Source organism: Ornithorhynchus anatinus, chromosome X1, assembly GCF_004115215.2.
Source record: "Ornithorhynchus anatinus isolate Pmale09 chromosome X1, mOrnAna1.pri.v4, whole genome shotgun sequence".
Classification (NCBI taxonomy): domain Eukaryota; kingdom Metazoa; phylum Chordata; class Mammalia; order Monotremata; family Ornithorhynchidae; genus Ornithorhynchus; species Ornithorhynchus anatinus.
This window is the reverse complement of record NC_041749.1, coordinates 95,689,689-95,702,974: the sequence shown is the minus strand read 5'-3', so window position 1 is coordinate 95,702,974 and position 13,286 is coordinate 95,689,689.

Here is a 13,286-nt window from a genome sequence, read left to right as displayed (position 1 = left end):
TGAATTTGTCATGTGTGGAAATCAGACATAATAAATCAGTTGTACCATATATATTGTTTCTTTTTCATCTACAGGTTCAATTTCTACTGAAGGAAACTATGTTAGTCTGTTGTCATTTATTCTTCATAAAGCCAAGTTGGTCATTTCTCTGCAAGCTGTGATTGAGGAGTTTGAAAATTAAATTTTTTAAATTAGTTTCAATATATTTCTACAAGAAAAATACAATCTCTAAGAAAGTCCTTCTGTTTTCCTTTATCTTTTCATCTTACTATTTCTGCCTGTATTTTCAAAATACTCCACAGTGGTAACCTTCTTTAATTCTTTAAACAATCTTGGATATCATGCTGGAAAAATGCATTTTTTTAAGTTTAATATCTTTTATCTCAATTTCTCAATATGTCATATGACTTCACACATTTTCTAAAATCCAAGAATCACTTGTAGGGATTGACAGGAAGGACTTTGGAAAGGCATCACAGTTCGACTTGCACTTTTTGGGTTTTAAACACATTCTCCACTGATCCCTACGTTACTGATACACTGCAGAACTGAGAGCTATTGAGAACATTTTTCAGTTTATCTCTCCTGTTGTTAGTTCCTCAACATCTTCCCCATTAATAGGACAAGAAGTCACCAAAAAGTGGCTTTTAGCAGCGTACAGCCTTTTTTTATTACTGAAAATTCCTCCCAGAGGGGGTGTGTGTTCATTCTGTCGTTAGGGATTTACTTCCTATCCAAATGGTCTAGAAGTGGTCAGAGGAGGAGAACAGGAGAGAAAAGCTTTTGATTTTTAGGTTGGTAGCAGACTATAACTCAGTTATTCAAGAAGGACTTGAAAAAGAGTAAAAAAAGCAGTAAAGATTTTGACAGAAAAGAGTGATCACATGGTTAAGGATCATGCATCTGAGCAACAATAAGGAAAGGGGGTGATCAAAATCGAACAAAGGCTTTGTGAAGATTGGGATCCCAAGAGGAAGGCTTGAAAGTAGAGGTAAGCCCCCAATATGGAAAAGGCATCTGCACAGGAAATAACTAGCTTCACATGCAAACAATGCAAATAAAAGTATATAGGTCATGTATAATTGTTTTCAGCTACACTGGCATGCAGCTACAATATTGTCATCAGTAGTACCGTCTTCAAAAATGGACATGTGTGCTTGTGTGTGTCTTACAACATGGCCTAGCAGATAGGACACAGGCCTGGGAGTCAGAGGACCTGGTTTCTAATCCCAGCTCTGCCACTTGTCTGTTGTGAGGTCTTGGACAAGTCACTTCACTTCTCTGTGCCTCAGTTACCTCATCTGTCAAATGGGTATTTGGACTGGGACCCCAGCACTTACTACAGTGCCTGGCACATCATATGCTCTTAATAAATACCATTAAACCCCACCCAACGCCCTCCCATCCCCTGCTGGAAAAAAAAAGCGTAAATCACTACTCTGTTGCTCTCAACTCTTAAAAATATATGAAGACACACCTTTCTTTTTAGAAGAATAATGAAAACCATAGAACAGTTCTGGAACCTACATTGTCAAAGTGAATTCAATCATATTTATTTAGTGCTTACCATGTGCAGAGCACTGTACTATGTGCAGAGTGCTTGAATTGAAGCAAATACCTGGACAATTCAGGAAAAATAACTCATATAGCCCACCCTCTATAAATTTCTTTTGGTGTGATGATTCTTTGGGGTGGAGAGAGTGTGGATTATCCAAACTAGCTTTCTACCTTGGATTGAATTCACCATGTATCTTGTGACATTTTACCTTTTGTTTAGTCAGACACAGTCTACATTTACAAGCAGAGATAGCACTGTTAATGTAAATGAAGACTACATGATCATAAAGTTCTAGCGATATGCTGTCCTTTGTGTTTATTTTTCCTTATTGAGAGATAGGTGGAAAGACCAAGGTCTGTATCCTCAGTACAGGGGCCAGGGAACTTCAAGGCTCTCCTCATCTCTCCCATTTGCTCCTGGTTTAATTTCTGGCAAGACATGTAGCTCCTGTCTCAGTTTTCTTCATATGCCAACACATTTTAATGATAAATGAATGTTTAAAGGAAAGGCGTTGTATTCTACTGTTGCTTGCCCACAAGTTAATCTGCAGGAGTTAATAAAGCCAAGATTATGATATTGGCCTCCATCCTGCTTTTCAAGGTTGTGGTGACAATAATTACCTGATGACACTTTAAGCTATTTGGGAAAATATTGTGTATATAAATACAAGATAGTACTATTATTCACTGCTCTGGAAAAAAACTGAACTAAGAAGTAAAGCAGGTGGGACCTCACTAACTTTCCAATGCAGGAAGGATATGATGCCAAAAGATAGAATTGAAAATAGTATGTGGTACTCTAAATAGTGAATACATAATATATCAATGGGAGATATTTACTTAAGCCCAGTGTGGGAAGAGACAGTTGTACCACCCAGCACCCAACCCACTTCCCCTGTTACTGCACACATGAACACATGCAAACTTAGCATTATCTGAAAATATTAAGGAAGGAAACGGATGGGTTTCCAGAAGGCATGTCATTCATCTAGATATGTCTTAGTCCTTGAATTTCTTAACAACCTTAATGCTGATATCAGGTAAAGATTGGATGGGTGTATATGAGAAAGGAGAGAAATTATAGAGGGTAGGATTCTTGTCAGTTATATGGATCAGTGACCATAGGAAGTGTTCAAAGATGGGAAAAAAATTGGGAATAGTATCAATCCCAACTCTTTCTCTAAAAACAATGCAAATTATTTTAGAAAAAGGTTTCACAGTTGTGATTTTTTAAGATTCATTTTATCTCACCAGCAATGTTCTGTTATGTGAACAGTGTATTCATGATGCTTTAAAGATAAATGCATTTTAAAAAACTTGAAACAATTTCAAAGCCTTGAGCACTTTAAACAGTTTCAAGTACTTTAAATGATTGATGAGTGTAAAATAAAATGTCTTGCTACCCAATCATCTCTGCCATCTTTTGACAAGTGATTTTGCTGAACTGATAGTATTTCCATGTGGGATAAGATCACTAGTCTGGTCTTTCCTGCTGTCAATGCACAAGACAAGACACAAGAAGAAGTTGGAAAAGTTCCGATGCCAGTTGTTCATTGTGCTAGCTGGCAGGAGTGGGAGTTGCATTTCTTGTAGGGGGGTGGGGGTAGGCATCTGGTTGCCTTTCTTTTGGCACTTTGTCCAGCATGAAGACTCCAGTTGTATAATGAAAGATGCCTATAAATTCACCAGAGACATGACAATGCTGCCTTATTTAAGGGTCAAAATACAGTTGCAGCAGATAAGTGGTCCAGATGGAAACCTTAGTTCAAAAGGAATTAAAGCCATTAAGCATGATGGGTATTTCATAAATATTTAACTTGTCCATCCACTGAACTGTAGGCAATAGGAACCAGAACTTAGAATACAGAGAATGGTGGTATTTCGGGGTCAGCTTTTGTAAAAGAAAACCCCGGAGTGATGGGGTCTCTTGAGTCTGTCTGATTCTTCATTTGTTTTAGAAAGGGATGACCCATACAAGTATTTGTATCAAAGGCAAAAGGTAACTTCACAGTGGGTTTTTGATTGTGCCTGACACGGAATGACTTGGACAAATAAAATAGCAATGATTTCAAGTTTTTGACAGGCATCAACTATAACGATGTGGAATGAGACTGAAATGTACTATAACAGGAATAAAAATCAACTTGTAAGAAGTGATTCTGCTCTCTAATGAATAGTGGAGGTTTGGGTGGGTGGGGAGTTTAGAAAGTTGCCGTGATTGGCGATGTTGAGATTCCAATTAATTTTCTATAGCACTTGGCTGTGTACTCCTTATGGACTTAGATACTCACCTTAGCCCCACAGCACTTATATAAATATTCTTTTACTCTATTTCCCCATCCTTAATCTATTTTAATGTCTCTCTCCCCCTTTAGACAGTAAGTTCCTTGGGGGCCAGGATCATGTCTATCAACTCTGTTGTACTTTCCCAAGCGCATAGAAGTGCTCTTCATGCAGGAAGACCTCAATAAAAACCATTGATTGATTGAAGAGTATGGGGCTCCAAAGGACTAAGACATTTGAGAGCTGTTCGCTGCCTCCTGTAGCAGCGGAAACCATCACAATATGTACCTGCCCATTGGCAGAAGGCAGAAGGTGATTGATGCCATTTCCAAATCTTTTTCCCATTTTTGAACACTCCCTATGTGCCGCTGATCCAAATAGATGACAAGAATTCTACCATCTATAATTTCTCTTCTCGCTCATATACACCCAGCCAATTTTTACCTGATATCAGCATTATGGTATTGCCCATGCTACAACTGATGGTGAAATTTGATCCTTGTGTGATAAGAAAATGTAACTGGCAATCCCTTCCAAACTGATGGTACACCCCAGCTTGTATTCGCTGCACCATCTGAGCTAACCACCTAAATGAAGCTCACTTCTGAGTCTCCTGTCTCTGGGGGATCACAGACTGGTTTGTCTGTTGGTGCTTTTGCCCAACTGCTTATACTGATGCGACTTTGAGTTGTGCTTCACAAGATAATCAGGTTGGACCCAGTCCTTGTCCTAGGTATGGCCCACAGTCTTAGAGAGAGGGAGATCATAAGATTAATCCCCATTGTACAGATGAGAAAACTGAGGGTTCAGAGAAAGTAGGTGACTGCCCAAGGTCACACAGCAGGGAACTGGGCAAAGCTGGGATTACAATTCATGTCTCCTAGCTCCCAGTTCTTTGCTCTTTCCACCTGATGATACTGTTTTATAAATAAATTCAATTTTTGAGGAGGAAATAAAGATTACTTTTGTAAGCAGTGGTAGTGTGCACTGGGCCAAAATGAGATTCAGGGTTAGTATGCCTGGCACAGAGGCTTGTTTTGTGAAGTTGTCTTTTTTGAAATGTGTCTTTTTTTATTTACTTTCCTACTGTCAGGATATTGCACAACACATAAAAACCTCTTTTACTCTGATGAAGGCAGAGACAGATCATACAGAAAACTTTCAACTGTAAACTGACTGACCCTACATACATATATTCTCTCTCTCTCTCTCTCTCTCTCTCTCTCTTTGTCTCCTGTCCTATCCTAGCCCTTTGCTAACTGGAGAGCTCCAGTAATCAACATCCCTCATAGGGGAACCCTACCCACCTGCAGGTTTTGCTTACAAATACAAAAGCAATTATGCTAAGGGAATTCACGTGGACCCTTCCTACTTCTCTTCAAATGCTTCATCAGGTGTCTTCCCTATCCCATTGATTATTTTGAACACCTCCCCGACCCAACCCTGCTACCAGCTAACAGTTTCCCAAACCTGTTGACTCCTCAACTCTTAGTCATCCAGAATTTTTGACTAACTGGCAGTTCTATGTTCTTCATGATCAAAACAATCAATTCCTGGGACCTGAGGACTCTGGACTGAGGCTCATTCATTATTCTTGACAGGAGTCTCCAACAACTAACAAAGGTTTGCTGTATTTCTATCTCTTCCTTTTCATCATAGGCCTGGTAAAACTCCTCAACACTTGAATTTATGACTGATTTAATTCTATGCATATATGGAGTGATCAGCCCAGCAAGTCTCTGGGGAAAATAATGAGACTAGCTTTGGTCTGCTGTTGTATCATAATCTATAAACACAATTAGACTAATAATGTTGGTATTTGTTAAGCGCTTACTATGTGCCAAGCACTGTTCTAAGCGCTGGGGTAGACACAGGGGAATCAGGTTGTCCCACATGGGGCTTACAGTCTTAATCCCCATTTTACAGATGAGGTAACTGAGGCACCGAGAAGTTAAGTGACTTGCCCAAAGTCACACAGCTGACAAGTGGCCGAGCTGGGATTTGAACCCATGACCTCTGACTCCAAAGCCTGTGCTCTTTCCACTGAGCCATGCTGCTTCTCTAACTAGACTAGGCTGATGATGAAAAAACTCTTCAAATCAGATGATTTTTCTTTTAGTTCAACATCCATAGGAAAATAAAATACTATTCATCATTTCATTATACTATTTTGATTTTATTTATATCCATCCATAGGGAGTCTATGTCCTTTTATTAGGAAATATTTTTGTGTCAGTGACAGAATCTTATATTTCAACATTTGACACCCCAGAATAGAATTCTTTATACTACATATCTGGACCTTTATTGTGTATCAGAATACAGTGCCCTTTTACTAGACAAAATATAATAGGCACAGAAGAAAATACCTGGCAATCTTGATAGTGAAGGGCAAACCAAAAGAAAGAAGAAAGATAAGAGGAACTGTTTAGATCTTGCAGTTTGCATCACTCCAACTCCCACCCCCTTCCATGCCTGTCCCCATCTCTGCCATTAACTACCCCAGAAAATCTCTGCAGGTGGAGGGAATAAAAGGACAGAGGTGCTTGCACTCTTGTTCTCTGCAAAGAGCTCCCCACAGAAGCAGTGTTTACTGGGAGCCACCTTCAGACATTTGGTAACCCTAAGGCAGGGAATAATTTGCCACTCCCTCAGGTCACTTGACTCTGGGTGTGAAATACCAGGAACACAGCCTGATATGATGGGGATACAAGGGGTGATCAGGTTGTCCCATGTGGGGCCGTTTTAATTCCCATTTTACGATGAGGGAACTGAGGCACAGAGAAGTTAAGTGACTTGCTCAAAGTCACATAGCTGACAAGCAGTGGGGCAGGGATTAGAACCATGAACTCTGACTCTTTCCACTGAGTCACACTACCCCTGACTCTCCCCCCTTTGAATAGTAAGAATATTAGATGAGACAAGCTCCATCACTTGTCAGCTGTGTGACTTTGGGCAAGTCACTTAACTTCTCTGTGCCCCAGTTCCCTCATCTGTAAAATGGGGATTAAGACTGTGAGCCCCAAGTGGGACAATCTGATTACCTTGTATCCCCCCCCAGTGCTTAGAACAGTGCTTGGCACATAGTAAGAGCTTAACAAATACCATCATCATTATTATTATGTATAATTAAGCCTGGGATGGGCTGTAAGGAATTCCAGCTCTTCCCTCCCATTGCTTAATCCTATCCCAGAATCCTAAATAGGATCCAGACATCCTCTATGTTCTCTGGAGCCATGGAATCCAGGAGCTACAGAAGAGTCAGGTAATAGGAGTAATAATAGTAATAGTACTTACTGAGAGTCCATGTGGTGTGGTGCTCTAAACTAGGCACTTGGAAAATACAGAAGAAAAAAATGCCCCATGCACCGTTCACAAGGAACTTACACTGTCCTGGTCAAAGCCCAGAGCCCCTGGTTTCCTAGAGCCCCTGAACATGACTAGAATCTACATCTGCAGAAAGTCCAGGGAATCCCTTGATTCTGGGATCCAAGCAAAGGCAGTTCTCCTCCAAAGTTCACTTCAGGGTCACAAATGGCCCTCTAATACTCTCCTTGGCTTCTCTGTGGCCTCAGGCACTAGAAGAGAGGAAGGCTAAAAATCGACATGCGTGCTGTATTCTGGGACTACCCTCTCTAAGGGAATGTAGATCCATAGAGGTTTGGGGAGAAAGCAGCTGCTGCCTCTGAGGTGGTGGAGACGTTTGTGAAGGAAATGCCAAGGTTGAATCTGTTCTGTTGGAGGGGCTAAATATGAGATCAGCAGGGCCATTCCTTGGCATTGGATCTATGATCCACCCAAGCCAGTAATAGGATGCTTAGAGAGAAATTGTGATGAATGACATCCAGTCTAATGGTTAGGGTGGACTATGTCTCCTCTCTAACACTTTCTAATGTGTTTGGTGGGGTGAACTGGGAGGAGGAAGCTGACCTGTCTGAATCAGCCCCAGGTCCCCCACTGATTATTGGAGTAGACCAGAACTCTGAGGTCCCTCTCAATCCATCCATCCGTCCATCCATCCATCCATCCATCCATCCATCCATCCATCCATCCATCCATCCATCCATCCATCCATCAGTAAGTACATCTGCTGTGTAGAGAGCATGGTATTAAGAGTTTGGGAGAATGCAATGGAGTTAGTAGATGTGATCCCAGCCCTCAAGGAGCTTTAGTCTACCGGTAATCTTAGCATGGCCATATGCAGAAGATGTCACCTCTGCAACCGCCTCTCCTGCTTCTGGTTCACTGGACTGTGTCAACTGGATGTTTCTGAGAGTAAAAGATGCACAGGAGAAAATTGATGATGACCTTTTCTTTGCCATCCTGACTTGGCCAAAATGAAACATGGGTCTCGAAGGAAGTGCAGTGTTTCCATGGAGTCCATTGAGTGGTTAAAGCTGCAACCCTGATGGTTTTCAATGTGGTTGGTACTCTGCCATATGTTATTTTGGATATAGAGGTGTTGGCAATGGTGATCTGAGCTAAGGGAAAGATTCTCAGAATCTGTGATGTGTGGCCCAGTAACAGTGGACAAAATGAAACCCACTGGGCTTTTATTGCAATTCTATATGTACAGCTTGAACCTGCCTACTTTAACGTAGTAGACCAAATTAAACATTCAGCTACAGAGTATCGCTTAGTTGGCAGTTTCTTCCTTGCCGCATATTGCATCGGATCTTCAACCAGTGTGGAATTGGATGTTGAATGTACCTCCTTTTTTTCAGTTATGCTTCCTGACTCACTGCCATGAGCATTTTCAAAATGGTCATATAAACCTGGGTGAACGGTTGATGGTGGTTTGCATTTAGGTCCACTTTTGGACTGCTGCATTTTCCGGCCTCTTATTTGGCCAAGCAGGCAATCTTTCTGGTCTGTTGACACCAGTATACTCCGATTAGTGAGGTGTTTTTCTTCCTCCTGTTTTAAATCCTGCAACAGGGAAACATGAATTAGTGGCTCAGTCCCACTACCTGGTACTTCAAATGAATGGAGCCACAGATATGACCAGTCTACACCACTCCTCTGTTATCCCCTTCTCTCCTTGTCCCCATTGCCACTGGACAAGGTTCATCAATCTAGTCAAGTGCAAAGCCTGCAGGCACCTTCTCGCCCTACATTTTACCGACCGGATCCTAACTGGGGTGATGGAAATACAGAAGCAGCATGGCCTAGTGGATACAACATGGGCCTGGGAGTCAGAAGGGCCTGGGTTCTAATCACAGCTCTTCCACATGTCTGCTGTGTGACCTTGGGCAAATCATTTAACTTCTCTGGGTCTCAGTTACCTCATCTGTGAAAAGGGGATTGAGAGTATGAGCCCCATCTGGGACAGGGACTATGTCCAACCTGATTAACTTGTATCTAGTCCAGCATTTAAAACAGAGCTTGGCATGTAGTAAGTTCTTCGTAAGACTATTATTATCATTATTATTATTATTATTATTGTTATGAAATGGGAGGTTATGCCAGAAACCTGTGGTGAGGCTCTGTCCAGGATTTTCTGGATGAGCTGTATAATGAGCTGTATAATAGTATAATATTTTAGCTAGACAGAAGGTTTTTTACCCGGATGAAGGCAATATCTAATAAAGCTCTTTTCTGCCTTCCCTACCCTTAAGCCTGTATAGGCCCAGCACTCACATTGTCGGGTCTATTATCCGGGTTGATCGGTTCGGAGTGAGAGGAATTTCTTGTATCCTGGAGGAAAAATGAGACAACCTAAGAATGGTGTAATGCTCTTCTTCACCAATCACTTCTTAGAAGTAGTAATAATAATGATGAGTTTTTTAAAAAACTGATATAACTCCTTTCAAACCACATAGATTCATCCATACAGCATTGCTACTAATAAAATAAGAATGACTTCCTTAGTACTTCCTTCTGTGGGACTTGACTCTCATTGTTTAGGTTTTTAGTGTTCCTTAGAATCTAAACCAAGTTTCTTTTTCTTCCTGAAGGCTGAATTCACTCTTGGAAAAATCAATAAGTGGCTTTAATTGAGTACCAACTGTGCACAGAGCACTGTACTAAGCACTTGGGAGAGTACAATGTAGTAGAAGAATGTGAGTAATATTTGAGCTACAAAGTAGGACTTTACCCAGATGTAGGGGGTAATTCTAGTAGGGCCCTTTTCTGCCACCCCTACCGCCGAGCATGGATAGATCCAGCACTTACATTAGGCATGATCTCCCTAAAATCTCCCCTGCCCTTCCCCAGTTCCTCGTACCTCCCGCCCCTTCTTCAACTCTCCCATCTTTCCCAGCAGTATCTCCAGAGATCTTTGGCCTTTTCTCAAAATCCATCCCCTCCAACTGCACAGCTGTCCCCATTCCTTTGCACCTTATCAAAAAACTGCCCCTCTTCTTCCTTCCCTCCCAGCTGCTATTTTCAACTGTTCCGTCTATGGCTTCTCCTCCATGGCTTTGAAACAAGCCTATTTCTCCCCATCCTAAAAAAAACCCCTCCTTGACCCCACAGCTCCCTCCAGTTATCATCCCATCCCCTTCCTACTATTCCTCTTCACACTTCTTGAGTGAGTTGTCTACACCCACTGCCTCAAGTTCCTCTCCTCCAACTCTCTCCTCGACCCCCTCCAATCTGGCTTCCCTCCCCTTCACTACATGGAAACCTCCCTCTCTAAGGTCATGAATGATCTCCTTCTTGCCATATCCACTGGCCTCTACTCCATCCTAATCCTCCTCGATCTCTCATCTGCCTTCCACATTGTAGACCATCGCCTTCTCCTGGAAACATTATTCAACTTCGGCTTCACCAACTCTGTCCTCTTCTGGTTCTCCTCCTTTCTCTCTGGCTACTCATTCTCAGTCTCTTTCACGGGCTTCTCCTCTGCCTCCCACCCCGTGACTGTGAGTGTCCCTCAGGGTTCAGTTCTGGGTCCCTTTCTATTTTCCATCTAAACCTACTCCCTTGGAGAACTCATTTGCTCCCCTGGCTTCAACTACCATGTCTATGCAGATGATTCACAAATCTTTCCCTCTCTGCAGTCTCACATTTTCTCCTGCCTTCAAAACATCTCTATTTGGATATACCACTGTCACCTCTAATTTAACATGTCTGAAACACAACTCCTTATCTTCCCATCAAAACCCTGTCCTTCATCTGACTTTCTCAGCACCCCCATCTTTCCTCTCCCACAAGCCCATAACCTTGGCATTATATCTGTATGGCAGACCGGATTTGCTCAAAAGAGCACCTACCTCAGCCTTGGCTTAAAATTTTCTCATCCACATGACACCTCAGTGGGGCTTGTAGCCCGTTGGTAGAGGACAGAAATGAAAACTGACATCTTACCTCATTTAGGCTCCAAACAACTAGCTGTTCCTCTTCCCCCCTAAAAGTAATGGCATCACTCCCTCCATCCTAATCCTATGGGGGCAGTGGTCTTCCTTCCCCTCTCTTTAAATGTTTACTTACCCACCTAAATCGTAACTAAACTCCACTGCATTCTGCATAAAGCGAATTTAGACTTCATTCTCTTGACTTCTAAAACATTAATGGTGAGTTTCAGGTAATTGGTTGCTAGAGTGGTCACCCAGACCAAATGCCCACATTAAATTAGGAACTCAGTTTTCTACATTTTCCTACCAGAGAACCTACCATGATACTTTGTCTCTCGGTTAGCAGAGCTGAATTTTGCTGCTGTTCCGTCTAGGCTGCGACAGCAAATGGGAACAGCCTGGCTGCTTCAGTTATTTGCCAACTGACACACCGAGGACATTGTGACATCATCAGCATGAATTGTTGGGACTACCTCCTACTTAGCATAATACTGTAATGTATGACTTTTCTTTACCCAATAATCCCAGTCTTATGAGGGCACATTTTTCTCCATCTGCAAAGCACCCAGAGAGCTTCAATAAGTCATTATCGTTATCATCAGTGGTGTTTATTGATGTCTTTCAGAGTACAGTACTTAATGCTTATTAGAGCACAATAGAGTATGTAGATATGACCCCTGCCTTCAGTGACCTGTGAAACAGTCCTGCAAATATATTACAGACATCCGAGGTTCAGAGGAATTTAGTTACTTGCCCAAGGTCACACAACAGACAAGTGGTAGAGCTGGGACTAGAACCCAGGTTAGGACCCAGTTCTTCTGATACCCAGTCCTGTCTCTTTACGTGAAGAATGCTGCTTCTCATTGCTTTGGTGCTATTTAAAAATTGCCTTCATCACTAGAATTTCTTTTGAAACAAACTTAATTCACTTTTTAAACAAAAGTATTTAATGCAATGGAATGTTACCAACCTTTGGTTGCCAAGTAACCGACCGAGAACAATTTGTCATGTCAAACTTGGATTGCCAGACCAAGGGCTTACTTATTATGAATACGTATAATGGTAATAACAATAGTGATATTTGTTAAGTTCATTCATTCATTCAGTCGTATTTATTGAGTGCTTACTGTGTGCATAGCACTGTACTGAGCACTTGGAAAGTACAATTCAGCAACAGAGACAATCCCTGCCCACAATGGGCTCACAGTCTAGAAGGGGGGAGACAGGCATCAAAACAAGTGAACAGTCATGAATAGCATCAATATAAATGAATGGGATGGGGGCTGTGTCTCATCTAATTATCTTGTATCCACCCCAGCGCTTAGTACAGTCCTTGGCACTTAGTAATTACTTAATGAATACCACAAATTATTAATTATTCTGCAATAACAGGTGACAATTCCTGCACTTTCCTGCAAATGCCGTGGCTTTTTTCCTTTCTTGAAGCAGGGCAGGGCATAGGTGGAAGGAGGCTAGTGAAATCTCAGAGTTGGGACCTAGGTTTCCAGCCCCAGGAAAATTAGGGTTAAATGAATGGATCCTTTTCCCCTGAAAGTTGGAGGTAAATGAGTGCCTGCTGTGTGTCCTTGGGCAAGTTACTTTTCTTTCAGCATTTCCTCATCTGTAAAATCAGTAGAATACTTGTTCTCCTTCCCACTTAGACTGTGAGCCCCAGGAGGGATAGGGATTGTGTCCAATCTGCTTATCTTCTATCTACCCTAGCACTTAGCATAGTGTTTGGCATAAAGTAAGCATTTAACCAATACCACAGTTATCATTATTAGGGAGAACAGGTAGAACAGGGAGAAAATCCCCAATTTTCTAAGTGGAATGTGTTTAACAAATACCACAATTCTTGTTATTCTTTCTTATTATTATAGCAGTATGCCTTATCTTGAGCACAGCCCTGATATTGCCCCAGAGAGAACCTAATTTGGCCCTCAGTTAGCATTTTCTCCTAATGACTGAGAGGTGGAGCCTGTAGCCCACTGGCAGGGGGTAAAAAATTGAAACTATCTTACCTCCACTTCCAGCTCCAAAGAACTGGGGGTCCCCTCAAAAGTAATGGTATCACTCTCTCTTATTTTAACCCCTTAGGGGTGATGTTACCTTGCCCTTAATCTTTGATCTGTCCATATAAATCTTAAC